Genomic DNA, 17,644 nt, shown 5'->3' with positions numbered 1-17,644 from the left:
GGGCTGGGTAAGGCTATTGTGCTTTGGTTATGAAGGCACTGCTGGTGGGAAGAAGTAAGAGGAGCTCCTGCCTTGCTTTCCTGGACTAATATTAAACACTCAGGCAGCCCACTGCCACACCACCTCCTTCAAGACCTCTGCCCCCAGAACTAACTCCATAGTTCAGATCAACTGATGCTTGTTATGCCCTTCATTCCAACTCCCAGTGTTATTCATCCATGCCATTTTTCTGTGTGACTAAGAAAATATGTATATTTACTTATTCGTATATAATATGAAATGGAAATAAATGTATGTGCACATATGTAAGTGCATCTTTATTTGTTTATTTATTTATTTCCTTCCTCATTGTCAGGGCTGTGCTTTCTCCGTCAGCTAATCGCTCTCCAAGGCCAGAGGGCTGTGTCTCCTCCCTTAGTCTCAGAGGTTCCTGGGATGATGCTCTGTCTTCCCCGTCAGTCAAGAGGCACACTCTGTCCCCTCTCAGGGAGGGCTCGGGAGAGAAGAGGTCGTCCTTTCTGTAGGTGACCGAATGAACAGAAGACAGCGCGCGCACGCAGGGGGGAGGGAGGAACTCAAAGACTGGCCCACATAATAGCTACACTTACTTTGCCAGCGTTTTCTGTCTGAGCGAATGGGTGTGGTCATTATAAGAAGGTGACTATTCCCTCAAGTAAATAGGGTATACTATTTGGTGGAAAAGGAAATTGTAAGAGAAAGTGTCTCATTTCTGCAGTTTGAAAGCAGGTAATGTCTGTAGCCCCGGTGTCTATTTACACTGCTTTTCTGCACTAAAGGGTAACATTATCTTAATCACCCGCTCATCTGAGGCAAGGAGGATACTTAAGGCATCAGAGAAAGAGGCATTTACTCTGATGAGCCACTTTCCCCAAACAGCACAAGATCAACACCATTTGCCCAGGAGAATTTTTTTTGAAATTTCTAAAAATATTTCCCGGTTATGACACGTGATCTAGCGCACCGGCACCATGGGCTCACTTTCCGTGATGGCTGATGACACCTTGATTCCCAGCCCTGTCAGAGAGTGCAGAAAAGGGAAGATAAATGTAGCACTAGACTTGGAGAGGAGAAAGTTTTACAGGGTAAAAACCCAACTAAGCAATTGTGAGGCAGAAAATGGCTTAGTACTTCCATCTCAGTGCTTCCAGAAAACACCTCTGGGAGAGAGTGCTCATTCAATGGGAGAACACCGGCTCTGCTCCCCAAGCACGGAGGAGCTGGAAAGTTGGCTTTCTTGCCTTCTTCTCTTTCAAACAGACCTCTGGACCTTTCTGACTACAGCACTGCTCTCCTTAGGCAACAGGAGCATTTATTTCAAAATGGCCTTTTTTTGACACCTGTTCAAAAGCTGCTGGATGACAAGCCACGCCCACTCCCACACCCACTACCTTGGGCATTGTTCTTGGTTCCAGCCAGCCTGGAAACCTGGTCTCAACTTGCACTTTTAAAAGGATCTGAGGAGAGATTCAGGGGAAGTGTTTTTTCGTTTTCGTTTTTGTTTTTTAATAGATATGGCCTGAAGCATACACTGTTGTGCTTCCCCCGCCCCCCGCCACCCCCCATCATCAACACCTACTACTCTCAATGCTAGCAGATGCCTTTTCTTTGACTAAAAAAGCTTTGCTGGCATTATGGGAGCGACAGGGACTGGGGATATGTACACACAGTGAACTCATTCATTCAGACGCAGCTAAATCTAAATCTGATCATTTCGACCTTTGAAGAAAAGGTTGTCTTTTCACTTAAAAAAAAAAAAACCTGCTTAAAAAGGTGAATAGAAAGGCTAGGCAAGATCAGAGAAGGCGCGCTCAGGCTATTTGGCACGCTTCTCCGTATTGCAGGATATTGCCAGCATGGAAATGGATGCTACTCAGTACAAAACCATCTTATCTGTTCATTAACTGGCTCCAGAGAACCGTGAAACCGCCTCTGGGGAAACCCTATGAACAGTTGACTCACTTACGATCATGAAACTAAAAATACTTGAAATGGACTCAATAGTCTTTAAAATGATTTGTAATGCAGGTTGCAATGAGGCGGGAAAGCATAGGTTGTGGCTTCAGAATTCCTGGATTCAAATCCTGGCTTACTGGCTGTCTGAAAAATGTTAGGTAAAATCACGTAACCTCTTAGAGCCTGAGGGGCCTTCTCCTTTGTAAGCAGCTTCTCAGCCACAAAGAGTAAACGAAAGATTGTCAAAGTGTTTTGTAAACTGTAAAGTACTAGACACATGTACTTTGCTCTAACCACCCTGTCATTAGATGATAAGATCTTTGAATCTGAATTTCCTGCAGTGGAGCTCAGGAACCTGTATTTTTCGATGTGATTCCTTCAGCATTCATTGGGCCATTAGGCTTGGGAACAGCTAGGTGTGGTCCCTGGGCCAACAGCAGCTGCACCACCTGGGAACTTATTAGAAATGCAAAGTCCCAGCCACTCTAACCTCCTGGACCAGCATGTCTGCAGGGGAGGTCTTGCCTCCGGGTTTTTAATGAGCCCTCTGTTCTGGGTGACTCTCAGCTGAGCAAGATTGAGAACCCTTGGTATAGGGCACAGGGCATCACTTCTCAAGCTATAGTACTCATACAGATCACCTGCGGGTCTTCTTAAAATGCCTGGGGTACTTACTGCTTGGGGTGTTTGGGTGAGAGGGGTTAGGAGAGCCTGTGTTTGCTTATTAAAGATTTATTTATTTGTTTTTAGAGAGGGGGGAAGGGAGGGAGAAAGAGAGACCCAGAAATATCGATGTGAGAGAGAAACATCCATTGGTTGCCTGTCGCACACACCAGACCAGGGACCGAACCAGGCATGTACCCTGACCGGGGACAGAACCAGCGATCTTTTGCTTTGTGGGACCACGCCCAACCAACTGAGCCACATGGGTCAGGGCGAGAGCCTGTGTTTTTAAAGAAACTCCCCAGTGATATTAACGCTGCTGATCAGACTTTAGGTAGCAACCACCTGGAAGATCCAGCTCCCTTTGGCAGTAGGGGTTCGCATCCTGCGGGGACACCTCAGGCCAATACCTGACAATTCTGCAGAGACAGGATCTCTCCTCCTGCCCACATCCCACAACCAAGAGGTGGGGGCGGAGGGGGGGGGTTCCCCTAAGGTCACTGTGCCCAGTGGAGAAGGAGCAGGTATGGACTGGGAGGGTAATAAGGTACTGTGGCCTTGTCTGGGCTACCCCTTTATATGGTTGGAACCCTGCTCAGACCCTAAAGTCACAGCGAAGGCTTTGTGGGGCCACTACAGCCCTGGAAGAATCTGACTCGGTGTCTGCTCTGGAATCTTTTCTCAAGGATGAGTTTTGGATAAAGGGAGGTCAAGAGAAGTAGAGCTGGTTCAACCCGGTACCGGCTCCTGATTACTGTCTCCCTCACGGGAGCCTGCCTCTGGGGAGAATGTGGCCAGAGAAGCCTTTGAGTTCGGACTCAGGATATTTCCAGTGATGGAAAAAATAGGTATTGTATTCAAACAAGGAAAAGCATTTGGCAGAGCCGCGGCCTCTCCTGTCCCCGGCTCCCCGGGCCCCAGTGCCAGCCTCACTGACGTGGCCCTTGTCAGGGAACGCGGTGTTGAGAGGAGGTTCTTCTTGATAGGGAGAAGCATCTTCCTGGGTTTTAATGAGATCACTTATTGTCTCTTTGCTCTGACGAAGATTGTAAATGTGATGGGTGAAATATAAAGAATAATTAGTCCCAGAGGTGAACCCATCCCCTGCAATATGTCTTTTCTTCCTCTCAGCCTGTTGAAAAGTTTACTGCTTCCAGATGTGCCTGATTTCAACAGTTAAGAGGAGGCCGTTCCTTTTGAGCTGCAAACTTGTCAGGGAAAGGCTTGTTTCTGAGAACAGGCTAACCCTGAGAGATGACTCCTGAAAAAACAGCTGACATGGGAGAAAATATGGCCATAGGAGAGCATTTCTGGTCTCCTCAGGGGCCTTGACCCCTAGGAGGAGGTGGGGGAAAGCCGGGTCAGTCCCCATCACAGTAGCGACTGCTCACTAATTAGCTGTTAAGGAATCGGGCAGCCTCTGAAGGAGACATTTGTGAGGAATGCTTCCTCAGATGCCGCCAGTGCTCTGGCAAAGCCAGTGAGCCCCAGCCCGGCGGGAACTTCCTGCTTCCCTGGCGCTTGGCGCTTGGGACAGGCCTCAGCCACTGTCTGGAGAGGCCGCTGGAGCCCACACATCAGTCTCTGATAAACACCAGCCTCTCCCTCTTTAGAAACATAAGCTCCTTAGTCCCTGCCAGTTGCCTGGTAGCCTGGAGAGAATCCCGAGAGCTATGCGCCCCCAGGGAGTGCAGGATCCAGCCCTGTGACTTCAGGCAGGAGAAAAGCTAATATTGCCCAAGAGCTGCTTTTTCTCTCCTGTCCACTCTCTTCCTGAGGCTCTCTGAAGTTGGAAGGTGTCTCGGAGGAGAAGAAACCGGGTGGGGAGGGCATGGCCAGATGTGGGCTTCGGGAGGCTGGGACAATGAGAGAGCCTGGCTCCCCGGGTAGGAAGGGAAGGCACACGGCAGAACAGATAGATGCCTGTCTGGGGTGAGGGACCGAGGAGAGGGGTATGTGCACCTCCCTCCACTTGCCTGGGTATGAGAAGAGAGGGTGGATGTGCAGGAAGGCATGGGGGTGCAGACAGCGCACCTAATGCAGAGGGAGCACCGTCTGAGGGACCCTGTGGAGAAGTCCAGCACAGCAACCCCTATGCGGTAGAGATTGGATGGGGTGGGGGTGGGCTGACTCTGCAAATGCTATTACTCTCCTTCTTCCACTCACCCTCATTCATTACCCTCTCCTTCCACAATCTCTCTGCTGGGGTTCCTCCAACACAATAAGCATACCCCTACGTCTTAGTCTGGGCTACCCCCAAAGCCAGCTCTGAGCTGGGGTGGGGAGTACACACAGGACCAACATCCATTAGGATTATCCCTGCTGAGGGCCCACAGTACTTTTGGGGGCTCACAAAAATGTTTTCTTTGTAGAAACAGAGGAAAAATGAAATTTTAGATGAACATTGTTTTAAAACATAATATAGTGTAGTCAATCTTTATACTAATGCAGTCGTAAAATATATCTTTATTTAAAATAAAATATTTTGAGGAAAGCATCCATGGTCACAAAGGCAAAACAGTGCCTAGGACCCTGGGGACAGTCCTATTGTTACCTCATGTAACTAGAAAAAACCCGAGGCCCAGAAAGGTGAAGTGTTGCTCAAGGCCCCAGCTAACAAGTTGTGCAATTAGGATTCCGGTTCACGTCTGCCTGACTCCCATAGCTCTTGTTCTTCCCCACAGTCTGTAGAAACTTGAAGGCCTTGGGTGGGTGGCAGGGAGGAGGAGTTTGATGGGGAAGATGTGCCTCTTCTCTTGGCTGCTCTCATTTCTCAGAAACGGGACCAGGGAAGGCACCGGAGCCTCTGGCAGCTAAACATCTGCAACAGCCGTCACGGTGCATCTCTGCAGAGTCTTGGAGCTGCTCCGCCGACTGCAGCCAGATGCGTGTTTGTGGCTTTCCTGCTTGGCTTCTTTCCCCAGGTTTTCATTCCTTTTATTCTGAGATGGAGCTGAAATTTTTCCAACAGGGCTCACGGTGGACACCCAGAAGTCAGTAGGGACTCCAAAAGGAAGTTAGGGCTGGAGAAGGGGGCCAAGAAGAGGGGGACCGGCCTAAAGTATACAACACTCAATCCTTTATAACTCACATGTGGCCTGACCGCGCACCGGTGGACGGGCTCCAGGAAAATCTGAACCTGGGGCTAAGCCTCACTCCAGGCTGCCCAGGCCAGGCCGGGATGTCTCCCCATATCTCCCCCCAGAGTCAACCTTATTATTATTTTTTTCTTCATACCCCTAGCTGCAGGAAGCACTGAGCTGAGGCTCAATAGGCTTGGTCCCTCTAGTCCCCGTTGCACCACAAACTTGAGCTGTTAGACCTAGAGCAAAGCGCAAAACCTCTCTGGTTTCCAGTTAGTTCCCTCCTCTGGGAAAGGAGAAAGCTGTTGGACTTGATGATCTTTGAGGTTCTAATAGTTAAACAGAGAACCTATGTTTCCAAGCTGACGAGTCTAGAATGGTACTTCTGTTGCTATTTTTTTTTAAGTCCCTAAAGTCCCAAAGGCCGTTAAAGCCCACTTTGGTGGGTGTTCTATTGGGGACAGTCTGGGCACCGCCCCCAGTTCCGCTGGCAGCAAAGTCCTCTATTGAGGACTGGGGGCTTCAGCCGACCGCCATTCCTGGCGCAGAGCATCTGCGACAGACGCAGGCCAGCCTGGAGCCTCCCGGTGTCCCCTCCCGCCCAGCCCCGCGTGGCTCCTGCTTGCGGAAGTCGAGCGTTCTTTCTTTCTTTTTCCCCCTCGCTTGTCAGACTGAAATCTGATCGTGGAAAGTCTGGGGCGGGTCTCAGACCTGGCCTGCTCCGGCTCTCAGCGCCTGGGGCGATTCCTGCTGGAGGAACCGGTGCTGGGCCCGCGAGGGGGCGGAGGTCGGACACCTCGGGAACCGGCCGCTTTGTCTCCCTGCGAAGCAGGAGAGGGAGTTAATTGCAGGGGCGGGGCAGGCGAGGGGGCCGGGTGAGCCGAATGACACCTGACAGCTCGGAGAGAGCCCCACAACCCCCGGCGCTGGGGGGTGGTCCTGCTAATCCCCTTCGCGAGAGGAAGCTAATTGCTACAGCCAGAGAAGGCAGGATAAAAGCCAGCGTGGACCCACACTCACCAGGCCTGGAGTCATGGTATTTGCTGCTAAATTAATATAATTATATTACCTAATGCAAAAATCACGTTAAGAACTCCAGCTTTTGGCTCCAACTAGGAGCTTCTGATGGGTTAAAGGCTACATCTTGGTTTAATTCCCCCTTTTTTCCCATCCTCCCCCCACCCACCAGCAACTACAAATGTCAGAAATAAATTATCGAAACCAGATGTAAGGTTTTGGGTGCACATTTTCGGGCAGTTCTGTGCTAACAGATGCCTTGTATTAATAATGTACAGTTGTGACAGGAAATATGGTTTAGAGTCCTGGAAAAACATGAAAGCTAATTCCATTACCCCTTTTCATGGTACCTACTTTTTCTCAAATGCTCAACTGGTTTGGATTACAGCGAAACTTTAGAGGAAAAATGATTTGGTCTGAAACGGTAACTTAGCTCTGTTTTCCAGCCTCTCCCCTCCAGCAGCACCCACCTTCCCAGCCACCTGCAGACCTGCATTCTATGAGCAAATAAGCAGAGATGAGAACAGCTGGACCAGGTCACTCCTCAGGGGGGACAGTCCCAAATGTTCCCCACTTCCCTGTTCGTGAGGGCTCAGTAGACAGGAAAGCAGGGCCAATGATCCTAGCTTCACACTCTTGCCTGGGACAGTCCCTTAAACCTGGCCTACCCCCTCACACTTCACTTGGAGCAAAAGTAAAAACAATAAAACACTTTTATGCTCGAGGAACCAGATAAATCCTGGTAATTGATCTCAGGAGAGAGATTATTAAGGGGCTAAGTGCAATGCTTTCCAGAACCGGGGGTGTAATAAGCATGAAGCCAAACAAATGCACAATTTGTTATCTGTATTTCATCACTTGATGCACTGTAAGCAACTGGCTTGAAAATGGCTTTTCTCCAGGAGGGAGAAGGCACTAAAATAGCTGTAACACATGCATTGACAGTTCTGCTCTGTTGCTGAAAAATGTCTGCACTCCCCGTGTCTCACACAAGCAAGCACACTTGGGAGGGTCAGAATGTTCCTACTCTGTTCATTTAAGGGACAGCTGCTCCTCCACTTTATGCCACTGTATAATGCAAAAAGAGAAAGCTCTTGGGGTCAGCCCCCCGCCCCAGCCCCACTTTACTTTCCACCTGAGAAGAAGTAACAAGGCAAGCAGCAAGGACGTCCTAATTGTCCTGGACTTGCAGATGAGAAAGGCTTTTCCTATCCCAGGTAAAGAACAGTTCAGAGGGAGGACAGCTACCAGTTCAGCTGGGTGGGACCAACGAATCACGACATCCACAATAATAGCTAATATTTATTGAGAGCTTATGACGTGCCAGGCACTGGCCTACCTGCTAACACACCTCGTGTTGTCTAACCCTAAGAATGCCTACACAGGGGTGTCCAACCTTTTGGCGCCTCTGCGCCACACTGGGAGAAAAGGAGTTGTCTTGGGCCACACATTAAATACATTGTGACATGTAATCACAAAACAATCTCATCATGTTTTAAGGAAATGTATGATTTTCTGTTGGGCCGCACTCACAGCCGTCCTGGGCTGCACGCAGCCCGCAGGGCCCAGGTTGGACACCCCTGAGGTGCAGTATAATTGTACCCCTTGTTTACAGATGAGGAAACTGGGTTTCAGGGGTGCTGAGTCATCTGCCAAAAGTCACAGAGTTAGTGACAGAGCCAGCTCTCAAAACTAAATCTGTCTGATTCCAAAGACTGGTTTTAACAACCTCAACCATGACTCACCCTGATGGGTAAGGAAAGTGGGCCCTGAATTATGGGCAAATTCAGGTTGTGTCATTCTTTTAGCAAAGGGTTTTTTTTTCAGGCAGGGTGAGCAGCTAATGTGCAGAATAAATTAACAAAAGGCTGCCCTGTGGAAGTTGGGCGGGGGTTGTCCTTTTTTGTCTTTTTGTCACTTAACATAATACCCTCAATATCATCATGTTGTCCTAAATGCAATATTTAAGCTTTTTACGGCTGAGTAATACACACACACACTCACACACACACACGCCTATTTTTTGTTTAACTGTTTTTTCCATTACAATTTACATTCAATATTAATTTTTTCTTTTCTTTTTTTTTATTGTTGTTCAAGTACAGATGTCTCCATTTTTGATGGCACCGATACAACTGGAAGTAGAAGAAGCTACTGGGAATCAGACCAGAGTCCTGGCTCTACTCCCTGATTTAGCCCTCCACAAATCCAGGACAATCAGTCTCTTTGTTTAGTTTCTGGACTCCTGAGGTTGACATGACAATACTTGCCCTGCTGATGAAGATTATGGGAAGTAGCGGCTATTCAAGCTTCTGACAAACACTCATGTGCTCTGGGCACTCTTGAGCACATTCCTTCCCCTTTCTGATCCTCCGTGTCTCAACTGTAAAATTATGGGATGTAATGAAGAACATCCAACTTCCTCTCCTGCTCTGAAACTGTACAGTTCAAGGATGAGTGTTGTAGCAGAGTTCAAAGGAGCAAAAGCCAGAAACAGAGGGAATGCCTCCCCAGAGGGTAGAGCTGGATAAATCACTGCGTATCCACATGAGGGAATAGTATGTAACCAAGGAACGTGAAACAGTCAGAGCTATGCCAGATAACTTAGAGGAATGTCTATGAAGTGGTATTGAGGGAGAAACGTAAGATGCAGGGTGGGGGGGAAAGGTGAATAAATGGTCCCATATTTGCAAAACAGCCAACAGCAGTCCCCCCTGTGTGAGTACATGTGTATATTCTATGTAGAAGTACAGGAGCATAGAGAAAATGTGGGAAAGTACTCTATATTATAGGCATTAAGGTGGGTAGAAAATGAGGCCTGGGCTGACCATAAAAAGAAAATGGAAAAAAAGAGACTACCTTAAAAAATAATTTTAAGAATCTATATATGCTCACCATATGCACTTGTGTAGGGATATGTATGTGTGAATATGTGCTACCATGTAGGAGATGAGCCCCTTATAAGTTAATTATAATAAATAAATAATAATGTCATTGAGACCATCTAGATGCCGGAGACCACGCCCACTGATGGTGCTTGGCCGTATCACAGGTTGGCCATATGTCAATGGGGGACTTAAAATATAAAGTTCCCTGAAACTCATATAATAGTGTGTGTCAACTATACTTTAATAATTAGTTAATTAAGCCTATTTTGTTTGAGAAGTAAAATAAATAAGCCAATAAATGAAAAGAAGTGAAATAGAATAGAAAGTTCCCTAGCACAGTTTGAATATTCCCCCTGTGTTTTAATCATGTTTACCCAACATACCTGCAGAGGAGCCCTCTTCTCATAAAAGGAAAGCCTCCCCAGCTCTCCCCCAAGCACCTCACTCATGTTCCACGAAGGTGGGTGATGCAACAGTGAGCAAAGACCCCGCCTTCACAGAGCCGACCTTCCTTCCAGTGGGGGAGTCGATGACAAAAACAAGTGAAGAAAATGTAGAATGGGGAGTGATACACGCTGTGAATAAAAATGAAGACGGAAAGGGAGCACGAGAGAAGAGGGTATCTGATGGAGGTGCTATTCAGGCAGAGACCCGCCTGCGGTGACATGGTGGGTGGCATGTGGTCCAGCCAGAGGAAAGGGACCTGGACGAGGAAGGGAGTTTGGTGTGTTTCAGAAGGAACAAGTTTTCAAGCAGGGGGGAGACACAGTCTGATTGGTCTCATCCCCGCCATAGCCACCAACCTGGTCCAAGCCACTGCTGTCTCCCACCTGGCCCGCTACTGTCACCTCTAGCTGGTCTCCAGGTTTCTGTTTCTTGCCTTCTGTGGTCGATTTTCCACACTGGCAGCCTGAGTGGTTCTTATAAAATGCGAATAGATCGTGTTACAACAATGTGCAAAACCTTCTGAGAGCTCCCATCCCTTAGAACAGCACTCGAAGTCCTTCCCCTGACTGACAAACTCCCCAGGATCAGGTTCCAGCTGCCTCTCTGACCTCAGCTCCCCACGTTTCCCCTTTGCTCCCTCACTGGCCTCCTGGCTCTTCCTTGAACAGGCTCAGTACACACCTGCCTGGGCCTGAGTTCCTGTAACTGGACTGTGATTCATCGAATCGCTCCAGCCATGGATTTCTGAGTCATTCGCAACTCCTTTCTTTTCTCACAGTCCACAGTGAATCCGCCAGCAAGTCCTCACAGGTTTACATTCTAAACAGATCGCAAATCAGATTACTTACTGTCACCTCCATCAGTGACCCTAATCCAAGCCATCACCCCCTCTCACGTGATTACCCTAGCAGCCCTCTCCATGGGCACCTCACTTCCGGTCACAGCCAGGCCTTCACCCGGGAGCCAGAAGTTATACAACCGTTTCAAAATATTTATTTGGATTCGCTATGTGCTTGGGTCTATTTTCGATGCTGGAGATTCAGCATTGAGAGGGAAGATTTGGGGGAGGATGAAAAGTTTTGTTTTGTATGTGTGAAAATAAACACTTGGTTTAATTGGTCTATATTATCAAAAATATTGTGGCTATGTGGGTACAGCATTAGCCAGTGGCACTTTATTGCTGTCCCGTTAAAACTTCAGTTTTACAAATTCAGCCCTCAGGATGCTCTATTTTTCCCAGAACTGGAAACCTCGCCCAGCCGGTGGTAGATGCCCTGAAATCACATCCAGACTGTGGTGTCTGTGTTGTACCTGAGGTCTAGGTGGGAATGATAGCATTTGCAAACATTTTAAGAATGAAAAATATAATTCTTTGCTGAAGCAGATGAACCCAAGCGCTCCATTTGGGGATGCTGGGTAAAACACATAGGCAAAGATATCTATCAACCGACATCAGTCAGTCCCAAAAAGGATTTGAGGGAACAACCGTACAGAATTGGCTAATTTTACCTGTCATTCATTGGTCACAGTTTAAGCTTGGTCTTATTCCCAAATTCTGATAAAAATGCTTCTTCCAAGTTACCTCTATTTTTGGTATTATTATTATTATTTTTTTTTACTTTGGATGTTTGCCCCAAGTACCTGCTTGGCTTATTCTTCATTTGCCCCCAGTGCCTGGTACAATCCCTGGCACAAAATAAGTGCTTGTTAAATGACAATTAAACTTTCTAGGGGCAAGCTTTAAATGTAAGTCCTCTATCCAAATTGGAATAAATATAGGCGCAAAGAAATACCTCTGTAGCTTTTTATGGGTATTTCAGCAAGAAGAGTATTATGACTGCCCCTTTCCTTGGGGAAGAACCAAATTTCTTTCCATTGTTCTCAGCTTTTTTTCTTCCAAATTCCCCTATTTCAAAAAAGTTCAGTTGTAGGAAAGAGAAACAATTATACCCATGTTGAAGAGAAATATCATTTACTGTTGGGAGTTAGGTGGCTGAATTTGTGAGAAGGGCTGAAACAGCAGGCTCTAGACTGTTCCTCCAAAGATGACTCTCAGAACACCACCTGCAAGGGCCCAATGGGGGAGCTGCCAACTACTGTGGGTGAATCTGAAGCTGATGAATGAAGAAACCCACGTGGTGGCCCTAGCTGGATTCAGGGATCAGGAATCTGTCACCTTCACCATCACAGCCACTGCCCCTCGACTCCTACAAGGCTGGTGACAGAACACTGGAAGGCTGCTGTAGAAAAACAGCGTCTGCGCAGCCATGCTTGCAGCTGTTCTGGGATTCCTCTGGGCAAGACACTGAGGTAGGACTAGCTGGGATGCTTGGCTCTCAGGGAGGTGCTCAACAGCAACAGCTGCAGGAAGAGAGCCTTTTCCTGCTTGTATGCAGTGCAGCTAGTCAGCAGAACCTAATCCCATCCAGAACCCTAGCTGCAAGGGAGTTGGAGAAATGAGAGCTGAGTTTAGCAGCTTCTGTAATGCAGGAACTCATATTCGGAATGGTGGCATCGATACTGGGGCCAATCATCCATAACCACCATAGTCCTTCCACCTATTTGGCAGAATCACAGTAATACAGCCAACACCTAGCATTTACTTTATGCCTATATAAAGAAGAAAGGACCATCTGTGGCAAACATAGCATGAGAGCATTAAAATCCCCCACGAACAAACATCTACCCACTTGGACAGGAGGAGGAATTACTACTCAATTAGCATCAGGGCATACACCATCCTTGCTGAAGCTGGAAGTGGGCAGCAAGGAGCAGAGAGACATTTTAGCTGATAAAAGAAAGGATGAGAGAAGAATTTCCCATTTTGAATAGGAGTCTTCTGCTTCCTATTCAGAATGACTTCTCTGTGGCTGTGCCGAACGTCTTCCAGCCAGTTAGTATGATAGAAGGGATAAATTGGGAATACGGTTTCTCCAGATGTATTAAATTCATGAGATTATTTTTAAAAAGACTGAATGGCCTTTGGGGAGTGAGACTGATTAGGTCAATGACCGAAAGAGATCTAGCCAGAAGGAGCTATGGAGATGGTGAAAAGAAGGAAGGGTAATGGGGAATAAACGGAAAGTGTGCCTGGGGAATCCCTTTTGCTTGTCCTTTGATAAAGCTCAACAGTCTCAAATAACAAGAGCGACTCCACCACAGCTCTGCTCCTGTATCGTCTGTTGTTCACCTGGAGCAACTTGGACGTGAGGCTGCCCTCCTCAGGTAGGCTTCCAAGACCATCGAAGAAGAACGAGCAGCTGCCCCTGGGACCTTCCTGGTCATATAGAGCCTGGCTCTCATTGTCTTCATTGACCTCAAAGCCTTCTCTGTCCTTGTCTGTCTCTGTTTAGGATTTCCAGTGTCAGGATCCTTGTCAAATTAGTGGTTAGAGCATCTCCTCCTCTCTCTGTGCCTCAGATTCCTCATCTCCAAAATAGAGGGAATAAAACCGTTTACCTCGAGGAGTTGTTGAAAGGTTAAAATGAGATGTAATTAGTTTAGCCATTACATTCATGTGTAATTAGGCCAGAAACTGGCCCATGATGGGTGCTGAATACATAGTCCGCATGTGTTGTGTTATTTCAATGGATTCTTTTCAGGAGCTGGAGGTCAAGGGTTGTCTAGAGACAGGCCATGATGGAGAACTGGGACTGGGAAGAGGCGGGGTACAGGGGGCGTTGGATGGGGAAGTGGTACAAGTTGAAGTAAGGGAGAATGACTGAAGGAATTTTGGCGAAGAGTGGATCGTGGTAGGGAGATGTCAGAGGCTGACCAGCCAGGTGGAATGGAACCAAGAAGCAGAGAGAACTAACTAGGAAGCGGAAGAAACATGGCTGGGATCACTACAGATTAGAATACAGATTTGGCTACTGAAGGCCAAAATAATGGGGTATTTACAAAGAATATCTGTTACCTAAAAACCAGGGTAGGTGGTTCAGGGCTGGGATGGCGATTCTGTGGAGTTGGAGATACATGCTTCTTCTCTCCTGCTGCAGACCAGGTTTCTTCTCTCTGCTTCGTGTCCGTGCACCTCCGGCACTAAGATGACTGCTTCAGCTCCGGCCATAATGTCTACATTCCAGCCAGTGGGAAGGGGAGAAGAGGTGATGGGGGCAGATCCTCTCCCTAAAGGGATGGTCTAGAAAATGCACACATCATTTCTCCTTACATCTCATCGGCCAAGACATCAGTCACACATGCGTACTGCACTGCCAAAGAGGCTGAAAATATGGTCTTTAGCTGTGTGGTCATGTGCCCAGCTAAATCCTGGGGAATTTCTCCTAAAGAAAGGAACGAAAAATGGATGTTGGGGCAACCAATAGTGCCTACTATAGGAGTAATGTATATTTTGGGAACCAAATGCAAAGTTGATTCCTAATGATTTACCAAAATACCTGGCAAAGTTTTACCAGTTTGTGACAAATATTCTAAAGGCCAAAGTGTACATGCAGTTGGAAGCTGGAGGCTTCCTACAGTGACCCCACTACTACCTGCATTCCAAAGCCACTTCCCTTATTATTGTTGACATAGAAAAGCTTGAATTGTCTGAATCCTCCCTAAGAAAATATTTTGAAGACTAGTTAAGTCAAATGAATATTAAATAAACTTTCTCCCTCTTGACTGGTTCCATCCATTACCACTGAGATTTATTAAGCAGCTTACCTTTTCTGAGAAAGGATTATTAAAGGACAGACTACGCCAAGCTTTTTAAGTTTGACAAAAATGCTCACTTAGATTATTATTAGATTCCAAGATACGCTCTGATGAAGGAGCCTTCTGGCATGGAGCCCAATGCTAATGCTGATTTCAACAGCTGGGCAAGATCTGTGCAAGCACTTCAGGATCGCTCGTGTTCTCTGTCCCGCTGTTAAATGCCTAGGACGGCCGTGCTCACACGTTGAAATGTTTTTATGTGCCTCGAGCCCTTTCTGGAGGGAACTGGGATACAAATAAACCACAGGATGGATACCTCCCCAACTCTAAAGTGAGAATGGGGTCCTTTGTTTTTTCCCATTCCTCTCCCGATAGGGATGTATCCTTTGTTAACAAACATATCAGAAGTATGCTATTTCTGAGAAGGGATCTGTATTAACGCCAGAGGGCTTGTTTTTTTGTCTTGCAATTGCCCTGCTATGAAAACTGAGGAAGGGATAGAGAGGAGAGAAGAGAAAAGAAAGGGAAGAGGAAGAAAAGACACTCTGTTCTTAACCTTTTGATCTTTTGGAACCACAGACCATTTTGACAGACAAGTGAAGCCTATTTGCGAATAGTGGTTTCAAATACATAAGATAAATACATAGGTTTACCCAGGAAACCAACTTTACTGAGATAGAGTTCTATACACAGAATCCTTCGGAGATCTGTGGACCCCAGGTGAAGAACTCTCTTGGTTGTCTTGCGTACCTAGATTATCAACTTCCTTCAAGTCACCCTCCCAAGTACCAACTTTTTAGGCTGCCTTGGCTGAGAGTTTGACAACACAGTCCCTCATGTGAAGTTGCTACAAAACATGCCCAGACTCCTTTCTCAGACACGCAGTCACTAGTGTGTTCCAGGGACAAATGTGCTTAGCATTTGAAGGCTGTTGCTCTGAAGCTCAAATGCACGGCATCCTTCCTGCAGGTCCACCTGGCCCCTCCCCTCCCCACTTCGGATCTGCCCAGATGCCACTCCCTGTCTTACAACCTTGAGCCCAGAGATTCAATATTGGGATCCATTCCTCAGAAGTAAAAACCTCATGGTAAACACACGTGTTCTCCTCTTGATGAAATACTGGTGAAAGAAGGCTACTTTCATAGTAGTGGAACCTCCTGGCCTTTGAAAAAATTCTTTGTTTTGGCAAAGAAAGGCAAAGGTGAGACAGGCTGATGGGAAAAAGCAGGGAGAGAGTCGCTATCTCATGCCTTAATTAATGCTTTCTCAGCTGTGGATCTGGACTGAGGGACCTGCAAAGGCCAGATACCAACCACCTCAGCTTTGGCCTCTGGGTGCTTCTCCATGCAGATAAGGGTGGAAGAGGAAAGATGATCCTAGGCAGGGTCCACGGCTGTCAGTCCAGCATCTCACCAAGCCTTACTAACTAGCATGGTACCTTGTCAGGTGTCCTCAGGAATGCCCAGAGGATAACCATTCCCTGGGTTGCCTTCCCTGAGCCCACACCCACGGGGGGCCGCTGTACTGGTTCAGAGACTCCGCCAGCGAAGGTCCTAAGAACCCAGGTGCTTCTCTTCTTATCGTGATGGACACTGATAGGGGACAAGCCATCTACTTATTCCACCCAAAATGCAAGTCCCTCTGATGGATGGAACAAAAAACAAACCCCTCATCTATTTAATCCCTATGCCAGACCCCACCATTATTTGACTGCGCTCAGGCTACATTTGGTTACCGCCCACAAAGTGCTTGGGCCGCTTCCCTAAGGAGAATGGTGGTAATTCTGTACTTCTAGGAACCCCGTCCCACAAAAAGGGAGAGAACTCATCTCAGGGTGTAGTGCTTCTGGAATTTGTCTTGTGGTTCTCATGCTGTCGTAGGACTAAACACTAAAAAGGTAAATTTTAGTACATGTACAGTTAAATAATATTTATTATTATTCATTTTTGTCATACATTACCGCGAAACAAAATTAGAGGACAGCATTAACAGTGATTTGTTTCTGGGCAGTGTGATGGGTGGTGATTTTTAGTTTCTTCTTTATGTGTGTGTGTATTTTCGAAATTATCTTCAATGAGCTAGCATTGCTATTGTCATCAGAAAAAAAGAGAAAGAGGACATCTTTGTAAGCAACTATTGCATTGAAGCCCAGGCGGTGACTAAGTCTTATCCAGTTCAAAGGCAAAGACAAAGGAAAGCCACTTGTGTTTGTTAAAACAAGGGGTCTGGGGCAATTGAGGTGAAATTGGCAAAATTCACTCAAAGACCCAAATTACAAAAGTAGATACAAGAAAAAATAGAAAAATCTTGGTAGTGTTGTCTCTACTAAAGAATTCAAATCTATAATTAAAAATCTTCCAAAAGAGAAAACTCTAGGCCCAGATAGCTTCCTCAGTAAGTGCTATAGAACATTTAAGGGAGAAATAACGCCAATCTTACAAAAGCTCTTTCAAAAATAGAAGATACGTAAATATTTCCCAGCTGATATTGGTAGTCCACTTTAAACCTCAGATGATAAAGACAAGGGCAGTGCAAGAAAAGAAAACTATAGAGCAATATCTCTCATGAACCTAGATGCAAAATCCATAATACAATATTAGCAAATGGAACCCAGCAAAACAAAAAAAGAAAAAAATTGTTCTTTATCAACTCTGTTATAGAACCCAATGTAGGAAGAACTCTACAAATTCTTCTTTCTCCTTCCTTCTTCTCCTTTTTATGGAAAGAGACCAACAGCAACAACAAAAACTGGAGATAAAGAGACTCTAGATTCATCTCGTCTAACCCTTTTATACAGTTATGAGAAACGGGGGTGTCGATGTCCTGAAGGTCATACAGGTCTGCCTCAGTTTCCTCACCTGTAAAATGGGGACATTTTAAGAATGAAATGTGCTGATATATGCAAAGCAATAAAAT

At 46.5% G+C, this 17,644-nt stretch overlaps 1 long non-coding RNA gene across 1 annotated transcript; it reads right to left on the bottom strand.

The window, feature by feature from the left end:
• Positions 1-6,295: 6,295 nt before the first annotated feature.
• On the bottom strand, positions 6,296-10,862 carry LOC123478280 (uncharacterized). The gene is made up of 3 exons (XR_006653445.2): positions 10,754-10,862; positions 10,429-10,545; positions 6,296-6,541 (listed from the first exon to the last, which is right to left on the bottom strand). It is a non-coding gene; the product is annotated as an uncharacterized lncRNA (long non-coding RNA).
• Positions 10,863-17,644: the final 6,782 nt, after the last annotated feature.

This window comes from Desmodus rotundus, chromosome 12 (genome assembly GCF_022682495.2).
Source record: "Desmodus rotundus isolate HL8 chromosome 12, HLdesRot8A.1, whole genome shotgun sequence".
NCBI lineage: Eukaryota > Metazoa > Chordata > Mammalia > Chiroptera > Phyllostomidae > Desmodus > Desmodus rotundus.
Note: the sequence above shows the minus strand (reverse complement) of the source record. Positions and strands in the feature narration are given on the sequence as shown.